A 20,796-nucleotide genomic window follows, 5' to 3' on the forward strand; every position below is an offset into this window, starting at 1 on the left:
GAGCAGCTTTTACACCCTTCACAAGCATTGCTCTCCAGCATGGCATCTGCTCTGAGATGGGGAGTACTGGAGAATTTGTCTCCAAATCTCCCTGATTCATGCAAGCAAAATTTGGCTCCCTGTAAGCTCTGATCTGCACGTGACAAAGATCTGGGTGTGACAAAGCTCATTAAATGAGCCTAATAGACAGGAACTGTGTCAAAAGTAGCAGTCATTACATTCATTTTTTCAATCATCCAGCATCAAGGTAATACTTTGCTCTGCAGAAACAATGCGTAGCGAAGATTTGAGAATCTTTGCCATAAGAATACTTGATGTGTTTCATGCACCTTGCTCGGCCTTAATCCAGATTGGACCTGGGCTTCCCTTATTTCTGCCTTTGGGAGTCTTGCACTAGTTAACTTGAAATAAAGTGAAATTTCTAACACTTAGATTCTAGTAAGTCAAGAGTGGTTAGTGGCAAGACCCAGCTGCACTAGCATGTTTGCAGATACAGACCAGAGGTTTGAAATTCAGATGTCATGAGAATGAATGAAGAAGAGAAATTGCTAATCAAATTCTCAAGGCTTGCAGTGCAATAAAACAGGGTAACTTAATGGAAAATGTAATCAAGCTTCCTAGTATGTTTTCCAACTACATTCAGTCACTAATTTTTCAATCTTTATGCCTCCCTCTTTGAATAAACCTTAAAGGGAAGGARGATGTCCGTGAGGGTCAATGAAGCCATTTAGTTTAACCAAACAGTTCTAGTAATCCTGCTGGACAGATCTTTCAGAGGCTTCCTGGTCTTAASTGGGAGAAATACTGTAAAGAAGTCTTCAATCTTCAGACCATTACTAGGATAGATAATTTCAAAGCAGAAGCATAATGCTGGAATAGAAAAAGCAGGGGCTTTTCCCCTCATTGGCTAATAAGTGGTTAAATTCGAGAGGGGTTTTCTCTAACTTGCACATATAACAAACAAGTTTTACCCAGAGTTCCAACACCTAGGTTTGGGGGATATTTGTACTTGTGCCCTTTGTCATCTTTATCAAAATGGTGTAATTGATTTTAAACTATTTATTACTAAAGTGGTGGTCATGGACCATAAATTATAATGAAYTGCATGTATATTTTGAGATAGCTGGCCACAAAAAATATTGCTCTCCAGTTACTGGAGAGGGGGTGTCTCATTGGTTACAGTAGCAAGAGAGCTCTTTCTGGATACAGGAATAGGAGATATTCTGACACCCCATTTCCTGTAGGATGAAAGGATTCAAGCAAGTTCATAGTAGAATTGCAGGTGTTGGCTTTTTACAAGTGGCCTAAAATGTTTTTCTCCAGATACTTCTGTGTTTCAACACTATTAACTGGCATACTGCTTGTATTTTGAATTTGAGCCAATATTTAACCCTGAAAGATGGTAATGATGGAGCATTTGGGGTTCTGTCATTTGGGCACATCACTCAAGGTTTTAATATTGTAGGCAGATGGGAGATTAGCTACAGCATTGCTGTTCTTAGACTTAAGAGGTCTCCGCAGATTAAGTTTTTTATTTTTCCTCCTTTCTTAAAACTTGCTGCCAGGTTTCAGGCAAAACAGTATTTTGCCAAGAAGAACTGACAGTAACAGTAAGTTTTCCCTTTTGGTCCCAATGATCTAGAAAGAACTTTTTTCATTCCATTTTATAGGTGACCTGTAACTTCCATACCTACAGGGGATCCTGGGTCTTGCATTCAGTGATATAGGGAGATTGTGGAAGAGGGGGGACAAATTCTGACCCTGAATTGGGGCATTAGAAAAGCCTCTTATACCCCTGCTTTCTTGCACAATGGCTGATGAAGTGTCGAGGAGGAGCTTGACAAAGCTGGCGGGAGGGTTCTAGTTGCATATAGCCATAGAAAATGCACAGGCTTGCTCTGCTATAAAAATAGAAATGGGTTCAGGAGTCAGATGGAAGCAGCTGCCTTTGGAAGCTATCTTGCATTGCTTGTGCCCATTTCCTGCAGTTTTCTACCTTCGTACTGGCACCTCATGTGCCCCAAGACCTTGGAACTGGGTGGCTTTGAGATGCTGCCCTTTGCACTGATCCTCAGTGGTCAGCAGTTACCTGTGCACTGGGGACTGACAGAGGTGCTGTGACTGTCCTCATGCTGCTTGGACGCTCCCTCACACTGAGGTCTCAAGCTCAGAGGGATGAGCTTTAACACCAGAGGCAAATGGGATTTTCCAGACTATGGGGCTAGTCTGGAAGAAGTTCCAGCATGCTTCYGTGTGCCTGAGACTGCTGTCTCTTTCCAGTGATTATTAACATCAGTGACAGTTGTTTCACTTCAAGTTTTCTGCCTCTTTTYACTGTGTTGCAAACAACTAATTTGTTTTTTGGGCTAGTTAAATTTTGGTGCGGTTCACCCCAGATTTGGCTGCATTTGGGGTTGGGAGAGGGTTTACCTGTATGTAAACTTTAAAAATGCTGAGCTACTTAGGATATGCAGTAGGAAGTGTTCCTGGAAGACCATGAGGACTTATTTAATAACTGTATAGCAGTGGGCAGATGTGATTTTTTTGTGTGTGGTTTTTTTTTTGCAAGTCCCTCAAACTTCACCTGCTGAGTGAAGGCTGCAGAGGTGATGTTCTTTGGAGGTGCTGATGGCAGCTGTGAACATCAGACTTCGGCTCATTCTCCAGGCTCAGGCCTTAGTTTCTCAGCTTTCCTTGATATTCAGGAAAGGGCATCTGTGTTTCTTTGGTAAATTCTCGATTTGACTGCAAGTAAGCTACAGAAATTCTCTGTATGAGAAAATACAAGGACCAGAGTCCATGATCATAGCTGTGGAGCTGTGACAATTTATGGCATCTTAATTTAACCTTTTTGCTCTGTGGCCACACAGTGGCAGCAAAAGCCAAATAGGTTTTCTCCTCTGAAGTAAGCGGTAGGAGGAGGAATGAGTACATGCCTGTACACACAATCCAGTTCATGCAGACAACGTTAGGAAAGGTGTGTTTTAGGAAACGACTCCTGTCCATAGGAGTACAGGAAATGGGAGGAGTGCTTGAGTCTGCACTGGCTGAGTGTGGTGCTTGATTGAGATGAATCCTGCTGTGGAGAGGCTGATGGGATTAATTTCTAGCAATACTGATGTCCTTTTGTGCTCTGCCCCTGGAGGAATGCTAAAATTGAGTTGTGCTTTTGCTAATGAGGTGACAGGGTAACTGAAGGTCTGCAGAGAGGGCATGCCGTTGTGGTGGCACTCCTGGATGTTGGGATACTCTAGGACTCTTCCTTTTCACAAGTGTCTGGTACCTTCTCCCAAGGAGTTCTTCTAGCAAATGTATAAAGGATGGCAAACCTGAGTGACAGGCAAAAGAAATCCAGAGGGGGAGTAAATGAAAAGGACATCTGTACAAAATCCAGAAGCTTGGAAGGTTTTCTGAACTTCTGAAATGTGAAAATCTGGTTGGTAAAGCCACCAGAATGCTTTTGTAATATCACACAGCCTTTCCCAAATCAAGTACATCAGACTTGGTGGGAATGACATAAATGTTCCTAGGCATTAAGTTTTGGTTGAGTTGCATGGGTTTTTGAGAAACTGATTAAACCCATTCTTAGCATCAGGATGAATTAGTATTAAAGGTATAGTGAAAATTGGTCGGGTTTGGGAGCCTGTACATGCTTTTCTTCAGCCCATTCACACCATTATACTACCACTCACTATTTCAGGGTCCTGTGGGGCTATGTACCCTACAAATGTGGTATGAAACCATCCCCCCAAATAATATGTAAAGTCTAAATGTGCAAAACAGTGAAAAGACACTTTCATTAGAGATGAAGTACCAAAGCATGGAGGATCACTTTTTTTGGGAGAAGGATTTATCTGAAGACAACTAAGGAGCTGCATCTCTTTTCAAAGAGCTTTGAATTACTAAATCCCTTAGGATGAAGTCTTCAAGCACTTGAATGCTTCTTGCCTGAAACTCTGCAGGGAACCCCACCAGGTGCAGGACAGAGACTTGTACCTGAGCACTGTCATCAGATCACTTCTGGTCCCAAGACCCTTTGCCCTGCAGCCTGAGCCATAACCAACTAACCAAGATGAGGCCGAAAGGCAACCCTGAGAAGATGCTGGCTGTGCCTGTGGTGTGTCCAGCCTAGCTCTGTAGGAGGGAAAGGCTATGCATGAAGCACAGACCRCAGCCAGGCTGGGACACCCTAGATAGAGGAGGAGCTGTTTGCTGTGCAATTGCGGGGCAAGATCTGACRCAGAGGAGCAGCACGGGCAGACCATTTGCACGAAGGAATGCAGTCATACAGGAAAGCAGGGCAAACCACCACGGGGTGTGTGAACTCTGAAGCATTTTTTTTGCCTGCCTTGTATGGGGATTAAAGGAGACAGAATTTGAATATCTTCCTTAATTGTCACCATTTCCTATACGTGGAACAATTTGCTTGTTTAAATAGCAGATAATATAGTACCATTTATTTAAACACCTCATCAAATGGAGTAAGACTGATTCAGCCCACTGTTTTACACTGGCTCTACAAGAAGGGTTATCTGAAGCAATAGTCATACATATGTGCTGTGCCATATGTCAAAGGCTGTACATTTTAGCTGTGGATCTTGCATACCACCACATGCCTGCTCAGTACTTTTGTTCTCTTGTCTTTTCAAGTTCACCAGAAATGATATATTACAGTTGATATGTATTTATCTTGGAGCTATCAACAATTGGATGGAATAAAGAGACTGATACCAATTTTAAACTTTTCTTTTTTTCTCTAACCATTTATTACAAAAGAAAAATAGTGCAACCCAAAATAGATTTTTACCTCCTGGTCCATAAATCTTTACTGTAATTCTCTCCTCCTCTAGAAGGATGGTGGTCTCTTTGCAAGGTGCTGTAGATCAAGATTAATACTTATTTGTGTCCAAGGTCGAGCACAGGACTTGAACACTGACAAAGCCCCTGCATAATCCTTATGAATTTCCACTATGCTTTGCAAATGACATTCTAGTATGAAATTTGCTGCTGTTTCACTGAAAGTAACTCGGATGGCTAGTCTCAATGAAGATAATCCTGGAGGTTTAGGTATTTCAGTGAATTCTTCATACAGGGATTAAAGGTCAGATTTTCAGACTGCYGGGTGCTCGTTCACATGCATGTCTGCTAATTCCAGAGTTCTTTGAGACTGCTGCAAGAAGGCAAGAGGGCATGGAGGAGTGCTTGGAAACATCTGGAGGTACAAATGGGGTAACCTTTGTGGACAGGAGGAGCACATGGATGAGCATGCTGGTGACAYGTATGGCTTGTGCAGTCCAATGTCCTGTCTTGGTGCCCCCAAGAACCAAATGCTGCACAGAGAAACCAAAGACTTGTGRATAAAACCCCTGTCAGCTAGAAGAAGCCTCTTTCACACATGCATGTGTACACGCRTGGAAAAGAGGTAGTCTGAAGGATGCCATATATATAACTTTGTTCTTGAAAAAATACTGAGTACCCAGTTGCCATCTTATGACTATCTGCACATCTGTTTCTTTTCCTCACTGCTACTCTGGTCTCTGCCCACAAAGCCTGTTCTCAGAGCTGTGATATCTGATGAAAGGACTGTCAGGGGCCACTAAGCCGCTAGCTTGTATGCTGAAGACAAGTCAAACTTTCCAGTAATTTATCCTTTCAGGGTAATACGAGCAGTGGCCTGTTCCTTCACACATCCTGCAGTAGCTCACTTTTAGATGTCAGACAGGTGACCTGAGCTTTAAAAATCTTTTCCTCTGCTGCAGCAGAGGTGATGTTGCTTTTTTTCTTCAGTCAATTTGCATTTTCAGACATCTTTGAATTGTTTGTGTATGACGCTTTGTTTCTGGAGAACTGGGTTAGAAGTAAATCTTTCAACCCCACGCGCAAGCAAACTGATTCATCCTCTGGCCAATCTCTTCTTGGGCATGTACAGAAGAGGGTGCTGCAGATGATGCAAACACTCTAGACCTTACCTGATGCATTTCCATGAGTGTTAATCTCACTGTTTCTCCTCCCCTTGTATATGTCCTCTTAGCTTTCACTGTTCTTCACTTATTTCTCTCCTCGCTTTGGAGGTCAGGCTTTTTCAGTCCCCTCTGTGCACAGGCAAGTTTGGAGCACGAACAGTTCAGGGGAGCTGGTGGTGTAACGCCCTTTCTCTAGAGTCCTGTTGGCCTTTTTCTCCTGAACTGCCCAGATCCTGTTGCTCAGTCTCATTCCAGCTCTGACATGTTCCCTATTGAACCCATGCTGGTTGTTTGCATAACCAGGAGTTGAGTTCCTGGCTGCTGTGYGCCCCTGGGATCTGTTTATTAGTGAAGGAAGGGGTGAGCTGGTACTCAGAACATGTTGACTCATATTTCGCGTGCTTTGGAGAGTCTCCCAGGGATTTAGCTCATAATCATAGTCCCACCTGAAGACTCGGTTTGTGGGTCTATTTAACTTGTCTGTTTTGTGTCCTGTTCCCCACCCAAATATTGCTGCAGCTGGAATCTGTGCATATATAGCTCAAATTCCCATATTTGATCCTAGTGATCTGAGGGAAAGTGTCAAAGGCACTTACACAGATGCCACGTTGCCTAATTCAGGTCCTCTTGAAAGCCTCTAAGAGGTATCTACCTTCTCACTATATAACTTAAAATTGAGGCCATCCCCAAGGCCAGGTTTCCAGGATGTGGGTCTACCTGTGGAGTCTGAACACGAATGATGTCTTAACAGCCTGAGCTCAAAATGAAGCAGATATTTCTCTATTTCCATTTGTTAGCAACTTTTTCCCCCTCCCTTATCTGGTTTCCAGATTCAGCGTAGATTTCTTTCAAGCTACAATTCTCAAACCTCCTATCTCTTGAGTATCAACTGATATTATTGCATCTCCTCTCAAGTAAGTCAGAAGACTATTTCTTTGCTTTTTCCCCCCTGTGCCTACTATTTTCTTGATTGCTTAATGGCCATTAGCTATCATTGCTGGACAATTGCATTACCATAGAGGTCATTTCCCTCACCAGCTGTATCTTCAATCTTTCTTCTCCTCCTCAGACCTGCTCTTTTTTGGGGTTTTGCACCTTTCAGCCCAGTCTGAGACTAAAAACTGCAGCTGAACCTCAAGGGAGAAATTTGCTTGATGCTGAGACCAAATGCTGCTCATTTGATGCACACTGCAGAAATGGCCATGTTCCAGTACAAATGGCAGATCACTAACACAAGTCTGCCAAAAATGCTGAAGTACCCAGAGACCAGCTTGTCAATGGCTTTAAGTCTTGATGCCAGAAGGTGCTCCAAATCTCTGCTTCTGTTTGGTTGCTCTTGCAAGTAGTGGTACTACTTTCCTGAGTACTGCAAGCTTGAAGCTTACGGGTATCTAGCAAAAGAAATCAGTTGACACTGGTTAGCGTAATCTAACAAACTTTTCTGATCTTTAGACAGATGTAAAGCAATTCCAGCTCAGGACAAACAAGGGAAGAATCTGAGCTTTCATTTCAATAAGAGCTATTTTTCTGCAGAGTTCAGATGCTATGTCCACATGAAATGGAAAACCAAATAACAGAGGAAATACATTTGCTGCATCTATTTGTCACTAGTACATAATCCATGGCACTCAATAACCAAAGAAATCAATATACTTCATAATGAGACTATGATTTGATATTTTCCTGTCAATGGGAAGTAAAGGGTGAGAGGAAAAATATTTATTTCAGGGGGAGGAGGAGGAGAGAAGGCCTTCCATTAAGCTTGTATTTGCCAATGTTAGAAATATTTCATGCATTTTCTTTTATACACATTAAATCATATGAGAGCATCAGATTCTGGAAAGAGAAYAGCATGGAGGAAAAATGACTCAGTGTCTATCTTGCTCAAAGCATGATTACACTGTGTGGCTGTGTGCATGTACTATTTCTGAAACTGTTTTCCTTGCTCTTAAGGCTTATCCTTGAAACCTCTGACTTACTACAGCTATTGGAGGAAATGAAAATTATAGTCTGTGCAGGATGTTTGTAGTACTCCTAGTGGTATAAAAATAACTTTCCAAGTTTCAATTAACTTGCAAATCTTCATTTGATAATTTTGGATTGATGTAATGAAATTCTGGCAGATTTCTAAAGGTGCTGTCTATGTAAGTATCTCTGTTATAAACAAGGTATTCCCTGTACATCCCTACTACTGTCAGCTGATAGAAGTGATAGAGCTGAAAAGAAGCAGTTTATGTTCAGTTTGGGCCATGAAAATCAATGCAGTCAGCTGCACATTTAGCTTAGTTATTTCCTCATTCACGTTTTTTTTAGTTGAGGTTTCAGCATTCTAATGGGTGGATAATTTCTTCTGGAAATGTGACATTTTACTCTTGTTAAAAATAGAGTCCTAGATCACTTTTTCTGTAAAATCGTGTGTAATACTAAATTTAATTTGATATCCCTCCAAATTTTCACTTGCATGTTTCTTGAAGTACAAAAGGGGAAAAAATCCCACTGGCTCTTTGGACAGGTCATCAATTACAGTCACAGTCTGCAAGCATTAAGTGATTATTCTGTATCGGATGTTCTCACCATTCTCACTCCTTCATGGTAAAGCTTAAAATGAAGCTATGTAAAATACAGCTGTCTGAAACATAATGGCAAATGAAGCAGTGGGTCCACACCTGTTTTCTGATCTGTTTTCCCCATGTGCTGTGAACCAAAAAGGGAAAATATTTCAAATTTACCTACTTTTTTCAGATTGGGACAAATTCAAGCTAAGTATAAGTATGTTTAGAAAGGATGGAGAATAAAGCTGCTGGGGGAGGTTATTGCTCTGTAGCTTATCCATGACACATCTCACTACTGGAAGCTGTTACCTCCTTGGAGGTCCTGGCAAAGTGACTTGCTCCCTGGCTGAGTGTTGGCCTTCATGGGGGAGGCAGATCGCATGTGGGCAGACTCCAAAGGTCAAGAGACAAATCCCCTTCTGACACCAGTATTTAGGAGGGGGCTGAACTCCAGCTGCTGTTTCATAGCTGCAGATAAGATGGGTTCAGGGAACACCTGATCCTCATCTTGCATTTGCCAAAATAGCCACTCAGACTTATGCACCTAGGTTAGTCCAAGTGATGTAAAATTAGGCCAAGTGGAACGGCCTCACTGGGGCTTCCAGAGCTCAATAGCAAACCTCAAAGGTCATGTTTGGGAAGAGTTTTGTATAAATGCTGAGAGAAGCTAATGTTCTGGGGTGTTTTTTGTGTTCTCCAGAAAGTAATTCTACTTGGCAGAATTACTGCTAAACACAGGAGGGGGAAGAAAAATGTGTATATTGGATGCTCAAGCATTGGATGAGAGGTGTGGGAGTGTAACCTGAAGGCATCTTTTCATTAATTGAATTCTGAGTTGCATCAGGATGAAAAGTACCTTTAATGTAATGTGGTAACTCATCCCATGCTGTCCCAGGCCAGTTGGCAGGACTGCTCCCTGTTCCCACGGTTCCCTTCACCATGGCCCAGGACCACAGTGTCAGATGGTGGGAGCTGTGCCCTGCTCCTTGATGGAGCCGGGACACAACCCCTGCTGATTCAGGCTGGAGCCACATGCAGGAAGGCTGTTCAGAGTGTTTTTGCTTTTTCCATCTGTAGCATGACACTATTCTGAGATATCATCTTGGTCTGAAAAAGGCAAATACCTACAATGTTTGAAGAGGCAAGTTATCCCTTGCTGAGTTAGTGGCAGCTCCATAGATGGGAACTGTGGGGAAAGAAGAGATGGGAATATGCAAAGCTTTTCTTGATTATTTTTAGCTATCTGCAATTGTTTCCCCTCAGCATATTTTGATTTGGGCTTTTTCCTCCCAATCTGGTGCTGAAGCATGGAATATTGGCTGCAGGCAGAGAAATGGCATAAGGTGAGGCAGGCCAGGCACAAAATCTCTCAGGTACTGACCGGGTGATACTGCCTGCTTCTTGGTGGTTACCAGATCYGGTGTAGCTATTGGCATGGACCGTTACAGTCCCTTATGCTCACCTGGGGCAGGGATCTGCTTCCAGGAAGCATCTGGCATTTCCACAAAGCCAATTCCTTATGTTAGAGGGAACTAGAAGAGGGAAAATACTCTTGATGCTTTTATCTATTTTTTCTGAAACGTACTGTTTCTTGTAGCTTCTGGTCTCCTATGAAATAGATCTGGATTGGTTATAAGGTATTGGAAGAGTGTTTTGTGCCATTAGGACTATTAAGAGTTCTGGGCACCCTTCTGTGCCCATCAGTTATAGGACTGCCTGGAACTAGACATGATGACCTGTTCTCTTTCCTAATTTAAATTTTAAGCTGTTCATTGGAGGGGAAAAAATTTCAAAAACCTTTAGACTTATTCAGAAAAGATCCCTGCCTCCTTTTCCCAATACGTACCTCCTTTCTCCCCATGGGCCAGTAGCTATCTTTCCAGGTTACTTGAGTGTTTTCAAGATATGAGGCTGGAAGAACTCCCAGTTGGCTTCATTTAGATACTGTTGTAATTATAATTTCACACTTGACCTTCAGCTGAATTGAATTCCTCCTCTCTTGGAAAAGAATATGCATAGGAAAACAAACAAAAGCATATACCAGCTGGTGCCCAGTGAATTAGACTGTGATAAAGTTCAAGGATGTTGTGATAGTACTTGTTTGACTGGCATTTACGTGGATGCTGGGCACCATTTTACCTTTTTGAGCACTATATTCAGATGCTAGTGCAGTTTTTCTATTGCCCTGTGAAAAAGGTGCTTAACCTCTCACGAACCTTCCTTATTCCCTTGGTATACTTGATCCCTTTTCTTAACAGCAAATGATCTAGATTGGTCCCTGACTTCCTAACCCCCCCCCCCCCAAGTGTGGCTGTCTTCAGTCCTCTTCCCTGCTCCAGTAAAACGTAGGTGTAGAAAATGTGTAGTGACAGTCAGCTTCCAGAAATGCACCAACTGCAGGGTCATTCCAGCAGGGAGGAAATGTGGTGTGATTTGTCCGTCTCCTGCCAGCAGGTAACCTCTTGTGTCACTGTTGGACAACTGGATCCCTCTTTTCATTTTTCCCCTCTCTATTTCCCCCCCACCCCAATCGAACGATTTTAAAAAATTGTGTCCTGAGGGTTAAGAGGAAAGTCAGAATGCTTTGGCCTTGCCCTCCTGTTGTAAGAGGTCTCATGTCATAATTTCCTTTGTGAGTTGCTAGATCACAGCTTGCGACATGGAAATGCTAGCTGTGCTAGAGAAAAGTTTTTATAACTAATATGGGTGAACGCTTTTCCCAAGAACCATGGGACGTTTGGGGCTCTGTTTTACTACTGAACAGGGCAAAACATGGAATCATTTTCTGCTGTCTCCAGGAATTAGTAAAAATAAGACCCTTCGGTGCTAATACTGCAGCRGGCTGGAGTATGCCTTGACCTGCGTTACAGGGAGTTAATTTGCTTTGTTGTAAAGCAAACAGTACAGCTMTACAATCCCAGTAGGCAGTGCTGAAACTTCTGCAGTTCTTCCTCCAAATGGTCACAGAGTAAGCTGAGAATTAGYACTTGCCTAGGAAGCAGCAGTTTTTGATAAAGGGATTACCTGCAAATTTGTTTCATCAAACTGGCAAAATWCGTAGGTACCTCCAAATGCTCAGTTCAGGAGCAAGCATTTTTCTGCAGTGAGAAAAAATGTTTTTAAAGAACCGAATAATTTTTTCCAGTTTGGCTCTGTCTAATCATTCTCAGATACCAAGTCATTTACATAACTTTAAGATTTATAAAGAAAATGAACAATACAAATCTTAAATGACACTATCTTGGAACATCTTGCGATGTGATTTATAGGAATGCCATAAAAAAGCATGTATTATGCTAAGTGTTAGAAAGCCCTTTAAAACACCCACGTTCAACAAGTTGTTTTTCTTTTCATGTTTTCCTTTGCTTTATTTTTTGCTCCAGATACCAAAGATGGTAAATATATGGGCATAAGAATCTGCTTTAGCAGTTCTGTGCTCCAACCTTTTGCTCGTATCCCTACGCRAAGCAGGATATCACTTCGTTCCCAACTCATGCAAGCGTATCTTATCAGAGAAGTGCTGAAGCCGGATGTTTAAAGCACCYGGCTGCCGTCTCCGGCTGTTACCTAGAAACATCATTCTCAACTTTGTTGGTGCCCTTAGGYAAATCACCCAGATTAAAGACCTTAACAGTGACCTGTCAAGTTTATCAGGGAGGGGACGGAGAAAGCAAGCATGAAATACTTGCCTGTATACATACTCATTTTATATAAGCCTCACAGCTGAGACAAGGGCTAAGGATTTTTTTAAGGCTGCAGGAACATAAACCTCTGGGCTGGCACTTGTAGCTGGTAGTGGCTGGGGCGAGCTGATGGGAACGATTCAGGTGCGTGGAAGATGCATTTGAAATGAGGGTGCTCAGAGTAAGTGCTACCTCTCACTTTTACACTTCAAATCCAGCCTTTTTTATTTTTTCTGCCTCATTTCGGAGGCTGGTCTGTGCTTTTTTTTTCTGCTTATCCAGATTCAGGCTGGAATTTTGTCAGCTCCCAAGGAAAGGGAGTGGAGCTGTGTACACAGAGGCGGGGTGCTCGCTTGGCCTTGCTTAGGCGAAGGTTTGAGCTCTCTCAATCAAAACTTCTGGGTTTTTCAAGAGGAGGGATGAAGATGATCAGGGATTGTCTCACTTAAATTTTGCCCGTGCAAGAGGCTTTTGTTGCATGACCTGTCTGCAAAATGTGCAACCTTGTTCTAGGAAAAGCTCCGAAGCGTTTTGGAGCCCCCCTCAGCCCCTTACCCCAGTGCGTTGTGCTTCACCCTGTGCTGCTTCTACTAATGCTCTCCACAATAGCCCTGGATCTGCATCTGTGTGCAGAGAAAACCCTGTGTCACTGGTAGGTTATCCTCAAATGGGAAATCTTCATATCCCCTTTATAACAGTCAGCAAAGAGCGAGAATAGAGCCCATTATCTTTGCCAGGGAAATGGGCTTTCATCAGTTACCATAATTCAGCATTTCTGTTTATATTCTGAAGGGCATAGACTGACAAAAAAAGGAAAAATACAGCTAGAATAATCGCTCCTGGGTATTGTGCTTTTAGATGCAAATGCATCAGTTACCGAAGCTGCTGAGGATTTATTTCCCTGAACTTCCAGCATTATGCAGTCAACCGCATGCCTTCTCTGGGGTTTCCACTTTCTTCAGCTGCAGCAAATATTGGTCGCTGCCAGAGGCAGGACGGGGAAATTGATGGATCAGTGGAATCATACACTACCAGAAAATCCATAGCAGCAAAAATAGCCAGTTATTCTTGTCATTTCCTTGTTCTGACACAATTTCCTGCCCTCCCGTTAGGCTGTTCTGAAGATTGCCTGGATGACAGATCTGCTTTGAAGACTGTTAAACCCTTGTGCAAAGTACCTCTCCTGTTAAACTGCATTGGAGAACAACAAATGGGAGCTGAATTAGGAGCTGCGCCCATGTGAAAAGCCTTTGATCATGCTTGGTGTGCACCCAGCTGGTGCCTGGTGTGGACATGGCTTGTTTTTAACTTCTGATCACATAGCATAAAAGCATAGGAAATATTCTTTGCTTATGAGTTGTATCRTACCTGCTCTGGATTTAGTGCCCTGCACCCTGCTTGGAGCTGCCCTGAACAGGAGAGGGGAGCTGCAGAGAGGGGCCAACTCCAGCTAGCTAGGACATGACTAAAGTAGGCAAGGGAGGAAGGTGAATGAATTTGTTTAATAGGGTTCTGCAAATGCAGTTTATTTTGACAGAAGTGGATTAATAAGATCTCCCAGCTGCAGCTCTGCTGGCAGATCTGAGAGTGATAATATCTGGCATGGGGTGGTGGTGRGCAGATGGAGTTGGTAACCTCTTTGGCAAGCACAGCTGTCCTTGGGATAGGAAGCATGATTTAATACAGTCTTTAATACTCCTATAAAGACCTTTAGGTAGCTATGAACTAATGGCTCCAAGGGTCTATCTGACAGCTGGGYCGGGCTTTGCAAAAACTGATCACCTTTAGCTTGTCATCAAACCCTGTTAAGATTAGTTACTGTAGTTCTCAACTCACCATTAGGCATTTGGGGGTTTTATATATGTCAAAAATCTGTGAAATTAAAAGACAAAAGAGTCCATATGGAACTTACGGCTTATGGGAAAACACTTGGAGAGCCTGACTWCTCTAAGTGGGGTTCTGTAGACTTGTGGCTTTGTCTATAATGGAAACTCTTGTTCTGGTCCAGGGCCCCTAATATTACATAGATCATTCAACATCTAGAAATGTGTGCAAGACTAATATCTCCCAGAGCCAAAAATTCTAGCTAGTCTGAGGATACAGATTTCTGGAAGATTAGTTAACATGGATGAAGCCTCCCCTGCTCCTAGATTAAAACTTTGGATTTAGATTTGTTCATGTTTTATAGTACTATAATGAAGTGGCTATAAATGCTGTAATGGAATAAGTGTGAACACTAGTAGAAATGAAAATGGCAAGCTGTTTTTCCCATGTTCAGGTCAGTTTTGTGGGATACAAAGCTTGCTTCTTAGATATCAATTATTAATAAATATACCTCAAGACTTTTYTGTCTTTTTCAAACTTCTTATACATGTAACTTTTGTCTTTCCTTCAGCTATCCCTGATCACAATTTATAAGCAAATGCCAGTTCTCACAGAGGCAGTGCAAGGTAGGAAAACTCTCCTGAACGTGCACTTTTCTGAACTTAGTCTTGGAGTAGAATACCTTACTTGGCAGAGTCTTGAATAGAGTGCCCAAGTCTTACATTTGTGTCCCTGGTTTTCTAGATCCAGCACTTCTCTAGAGTGCACRTGTTACTGTTCTAGTCTGTGCGTTTGCATGTCTTTCCCATGAGGATCAAATTAGGAAGGAGGAATAATGCACATCTAATTTTTAATTGTAGGTTGGAAAGTATTCCTAGGTCCTATGACTTAAATGTAATCAATGCACCAATAACCTGCTTTAACATGGTAGATGCAGGAAAGGAGAGAAGTTATTCAGAGAAATTAAAATATATTGAATGGCTAGTTATGATCTTAATTCTTCCAGACCCATATTTCTTAACTTGTTTACATTGTTCAGAGTCTCTATGGCTTGTGTTTTCAGTTGCTTTGCTTTATCTTCAAACATTTTAAAAGAATASAAAGGGAACAAGAATATGAGGAAAAGCATGGCCTCAAAGAGCAAAGATCTGGCTTCAGTAGRCATTCTGCATTCAGTGTCATGCTGCAGATGTTCAGTGCCATAGGTTACAAGAGAAGCCAATCTGAAGACTAAAAAGTTAAGTAAAAGATTGCTATAGGTTACCAAAAAAAAATCCTAATGTCACTGACCAGAGACCCCCTTCCTCTCGATGTGCAAGATCTCCCCTTGGTCTGAAGCATCTATTAAACAGCAAAAAGGGGCAGAGAAGCAGCAACCTGACTTATCTCAAGGACCAAATATGTCACTGCAGCTCTGGCAAGAGCAGGGAAGTGGAAGCTGAAAACTCCATGGGCCTAATTTTCCTAGTGCAAGGAATATAAGCAGAAAACCCAAACCAAAATAAATGACTCCCTTTCCTTCCCTGCAAAACAGTTAGCTACCTCGGTATTACTGGAGGAGTCAAAATTTTATATTCTCTTCCTGACTTTGTCTCTGGTTTCCTATGCAGCTCTGAGCCAACCATAAAATGTAGCTCATTTTAGTCATATATAACAATAATGGTCATATTTAAACAATTATAACAATACTTCTGAGATGTATGAGGATAAACTTATTAATGTTGGTAAATTACTTGAATTCTTGGATGTAATTCCTTATTCAGCTTCCTGAGTATGTTTTTTTTAAAACAATTGTTCAGCTGCTGTCAGAAGCTCGTAGACCCATTCCACAGCTTTGCACTACTTCTGGGATGGAAAAAGCTGAATTTTCAAGTGAACTTAAATTTTGTTGTTTGCACAACAAATGTAGAGAGTCCTCTGCAGCGCTGCTCAGTGAACTTTGTCAGGAGAATGACTACAGAGTCCGTAGGTTATGAGATCTCTTACAAAATTCAGCCTATTTAATTACAAAAAAAAGAAAAAAAAACTAGCAATAAATCCTGAGTTGATGGCACAGTTGTATTGCATCTTCATTCTCTCTCACCAGATACAGCTGATCACAATGTAGTGAGCACTGAATGTCAAAACCTGGCTTGAAATGTYTGAGAAAGTCCCAAACATGGGTGCATGACTGAAAAAGTGGAGAAGAGGAAACTTGAGGTTGCGATGGTTTCATTTCTTTGAGGTTTGAGCTCTGGTTTCAAGATGTCACATTTCCGYGCTCAGACGGAAAGGCGGTCAATGACATTTCAGATGCAGAAAGCAGAGAATCCAGCCATAAACTGCATATAGCCCTTTTTAGCCTATAAGGTGAATCATGACGTTTGGTGGGAAGAAAACAATGTTTTTCAGGGTAGTTTGCTAGTGCTGAAAGTGAGTAGGCAAGTCATAACTGATTATCACTATTCATGTCTTAATCCTAGACCACTGTGACATTGTTAAATGTCCTAAAATCTTGAGCAGATTTACTTGTGTAGTTGCACAGGGTGACTTAAACCATGCATCCAGCTTGGTTCACATCTTGGGAATGGCTCATTGCGTGCAGACCTGGAGAGCAAACTCARCCTCGGCCCTTTTCCAAATCCTGCCAGTAAACCAGGTGCTCGGCTGCACAGATGATGAACTGGGTCTTCCAGACCTGCGCGCTTCTGGGGTCAGCAGGAGTCCTGGGACCTAGCTGTCCACCTTTGGAATAAGAGAAATAAAGACCAGCAGTTATTTTTGCACAAAAATTCACCTCGGGTTTTTGAAAAGCCTTTTAGCAGTTGTGTACTTGAATAACCTCAGCAAAATTTATGCCCCAAGCTAACAAATGTCTAAACCAACCTACTAAGTAAACTTCTGTAAGCAAGTCAGCAAAGTTGATGATAAAAAGGTGGATGCAAATAGAATTGCTTAAAACTAGGTAAGGGGATCTTCAGAGCTCCTGGCAGTGTTCCCAGCAGTTATGCCAGCAAACATGCCTTACCTGCAGGTGGGATAGGAGACATTTAGGGGAAGAAACACTGAAATGTGTTGGTCAAGCTTAAGACTGCTGTTACTAGATGTGTTACCTCTGAGGTCAGGAGGGGAATTAATTTCAATTTAAATAGAAGTACTGTGGGTTTGTTTTTGCTTTGGGGTGTGTTTTTTTTTAACATCATCTCCTTGCTCCCCTGTACCCTCAAGTCCCTGTTTGCTGTCCTCTTGACCCCGGGAGATGTGCTGCTGCAAACGGGCCATGCGCAGGGGTGCTCCGGATGCTAAAACTTCCCTTGTCGCAACTCAGTAAAGAGTTGTAACTGAGCCCGTGATCAGTAATGCAGCTCAAGCTGTATCTTAAACAGCCTCACCTTGATCAAAGATTGCCAGGTTTTGTAAAGACTGACAAGGCCATATGGTCGGCTTTTTTCTTTCTCTTCTTTTTTTTAAGCAGGCTGCAAGGAAAAATAATGGTGAGGGAGAAGAGTTGCTTTTTTCCTTTGTTGAGAAGAGCTTTTTTCCCTGCTATGAGAGAGACTTTCACACAAAAGATGAGTAGGACTTGATAACGCCAACTGTAATCCTCAGTTATGTTTTTGTCCGTTCTTTCCCAAAAGGGACAGTTAATGGCATCTTTAATAACATCTAGAAGAAAATCATTTGCACGTGTGAAGGGAAGGTGCCCGTGGTTTCTTGTGAGTATTCAATATAGCTAGCTGGAAAGGCTATAAGGAATATTGTTTAAATATATGCACTTTCATTTGTCGCATTTTTAGCCATGCATTCCTATTTCTAATAGTGTCTTTTACAGGGGGATTTAAAGAGCATTTATGTGAGTCCTGTACTTAAGGGGTTAATGTTATAGCAGCGAGCATCCTAGCTCTTGGCGGGCCTGAAACACTCCGCTGTCGTGACAGCAGCTGTCAGCGTATACGGTGGGTGTTTGTGTACGCTCTTGGGGGGCGCGCTGGGTATGTTCGTAGGGTATCCTCAGGTTGGCTTCCTCGTGTTTCACATTGCTACTTCACTTGGGTTTCTCCGGGAAACGGTGATGTCTCCAACCCCCACTCCTCTCCCCAGCCCGCCAGCGGTGGGAATTCATCGCAGGAGGATCTGCCCAGTATCGTCCTCCTCTTCCTTTCCTGGTCAATGGTGAAATAGTGATGAACCTTGGTGTTCGCAGTCCTGTGACTGCTGGCTTGTGCTGGTGCCCAGCCGCGGTGGGGAGAGGCAAGCCCGCTCCTCGCAGCTGCTGCCCCTGCTCTCRCCGACTTCGGGCAGGCTTCCCCTATCGCTTCCCTTGAATTCATGCGCTGAGGATTTCCTTGAAACCCCATGTGGTTATCGTGCAAAGTGCGAGGGCTGGAGCCCTGAGCATAGCACTCTAGGTGTGTCTTTTTTTCCCCAGATACGTACTTATGTGCTTATGTATATAGTGTAGTAAACTATGCCACAGGAATTGTTAAAGTCTATTTTTTGGAATTAATAAAAAAGCACTAGCACTTGTTTAAAAACATGAATAGTTAACATGAATGTTAGCAAGCAGGTGTACTGTTTCAACTATAAGAAAAGGACAGGATAAGTGGTGAAGAGCTCTGATTTCTTGCCTATCCTTTAAACTTAGGTGTTCTCAAAAATAAGTTTGAGATGCCTGTGAATATATCAAATAGCTGAAAGATGACGAATAGATCAAATACGTCTAGAGAGTGCTGSGATAATGAGTCACCAGATCCACAGGCCTTGACAGGAATGAGAAGGCAGATGCAGCTGCCTGCTCTGGGCACCGCTTTGTAGTGCGATGTCTCGGGGAACAGGCAGGGAGTATTTTTATTTATTTAWTTTTTTTACTCCRGTTCCATCATCCTGGGTGTCCAGCACAGCACCCTGCGAGCATGAACTGTTCAACGAAAAAATAAGTGGTGACGCAGACCTGACGGCATCGAACACGAAGGCCACGCGCAGCCCTGGTGCCTCGCAGGCTCCAACGCAGCTGCAGCGGTTATCACCAAAGACACCTTAGTATTTACTCAGCGCTTCAATACAGTTACTTGATGTACAGTAGTGGAAAATCTTTCAAGCTCATCTAATCTTTATAACTACAGATGTCCATATTTGGGCAGCTTTGTAATGGTTTATTGATTTTTTTTTTTTAATGCCTAGTAAATAACTCAAACTTGCTGTTTTGCTGGAGGCAAGAACTTTGTTTCTGTATCTGTCTTCTTCCTATTGCACCCCAAGAACACTTTTACATTTTATTTTGGCAGAGACACAGGCAAGCTAGGTGTTTTTTTTTTTTAAGCTACTCCAAAAGTTATCCACCTTTTCTAATAGAYTGCCCTTGGGCATGTTTATGGTTTTTGCTGTCTTGGCTGTAATCTTTGACAAAATGTGCACAAAACCATTTTTATGATGCAYGTTTTGTGGGATCCTAGAACTAACTGAACAGTTTTATTTTGAATACTAAGTTGTTCATGTTCCAGAAACTACCCAGCTATCTGAAAATGATACTTTTTTGGTTTAGATGAAAGGATGACAAAAATATTAAGAAGTGGCATAAGCTTTCTTCCTTCTCTATTTTCAGTTTAGGTGGTTGATCAGTTTTCTGTTCTCAGCTGAATTCCCCTCAAGTCACTTATTTTTGATTGTACAAGGTGAGTAAAGCTGTCCTTACTCACATTTAACATGACTTTGGAAAGCTGTGTGTACTCTAGGAGTAACTGCATACTTYACATAATGATGATTGCAAATCACTGGTGATTTCTGTGATCCAGTGCTTGAAYGTTAGGGTCTGGCCATTCAAACATGTTTTTTTAAGTCAGGAGGCCAAGTAAAACTTTTGCTAACTTTGGCCCTGATCCTATAAACTTGTTTGGACATGTGAGCAAAAATCTTACTGATGTGTAGCTCCTTGCTCCTGATTTTGCAGATCCACGTGGGACTGTGTTCCCGTGCAAATTCCTGATTTTCAGAACAGAGTAATGGAAATCACACTGTTTTTCCCCATGCCCAAACTTTTATTCAGTTATTAGTGGAATAATTTTTTACACTCTGGCAAACCCTTACCATGTGCACAACAATTGCTATTTTGCAATGGCACAACGTGATTGCATCACCAGGTTTCAGTACATGACAGGAGGCAAGTGTTGCTCCTTTAGCGTGCTCTTGGATAATGTGCAATTCCCATAGGCATGGGATGTAAATACATTCCTTCACAAAGTGTTTTTTTGCCCTGTTGCTCCGCACCTCATGTAGCGGTGCTGCACTCAACGGAGGTTAAACATTGCCAGAAGCAGGGGTGATGGAGCAGGTGTCCAGCAAGGCATGTTGTGGCAGGGGGCGAGACCTGCACGAAACGCGCTGGTGTTGAAAGGGAGACTGCCAGGTCGTGCTCAACTTTCCACGCTGCAGCATGTCCGGGGAGAGCCCGTGGGGCACCCCGATTCTGCTGCAGGCCACGGTAAGTCACTATCTCTTGCCTCAGTTTCCCTGCCCGAAAAACGCAGCTGTAATGCTGGGACTCCTTTGTGAGACGCCTGGAGGTGCAGCGAGGAGAAGCTGCTGCTGGCTTGCCCTTCCCAAGCCCCGCACAGGCACCTGCACGCTTTCCTCCCCGCTGCCCCGGGGAGCGCTGCCTGCTGCCTTCAGCATCTGCTACCGGGGCTGGGATGCTGGGGAAAGGCGGGTGCCCGGGGGTGGGGATGCTCGGGAGAGGGGGGGGATGCTGGGGAAAGGCGGGTGCCCCGGGCCGGGGATGCTGGGGAAAGGCGGGTGCCC

At 42.9% G+C, this 20,796-nt stretch overlaps 1 protein-coding gene across 1 annotated transcript in view; it reads left to right on the forward strand.

The window, feature by feature from the left end:
• Nucleotides 1-20,436: 20,436 nt before the first annotated feature.
• Nucleotides 20,437-20,796, forward strand: part of MCTP2 (multiple C2 and transmembrane domain containing 2) — a 125,328-nt gene continuing 124,968 nt past the window's right edge. Inside the window, exon 1 of the mRNA XM_026074904.1 lies at nucleotides 20,437-20,479. The gene's annotated coding sequence lies outside the window, so the exon portion shown is untranslated. The remainder of the gene's footprint in view (nucleotides 20,480-20,796) is intronic.

Source organism: Apteryx rowi, unplaced genomic scaffold (assembly GCF_003343035.1).
Source record: "Apteryx rowi isolate R43461 unplaced genomic scaffold, aptRow1 scaffold_11, whole genome shotgun sequence".
NCBI classification, from domain to species: domain Eukaryota; kingdom Metazoa; phylum Chordata; class Aves; order Apterygiformes; family Apterygidae; genus Apteryx; species Apteryx rowi.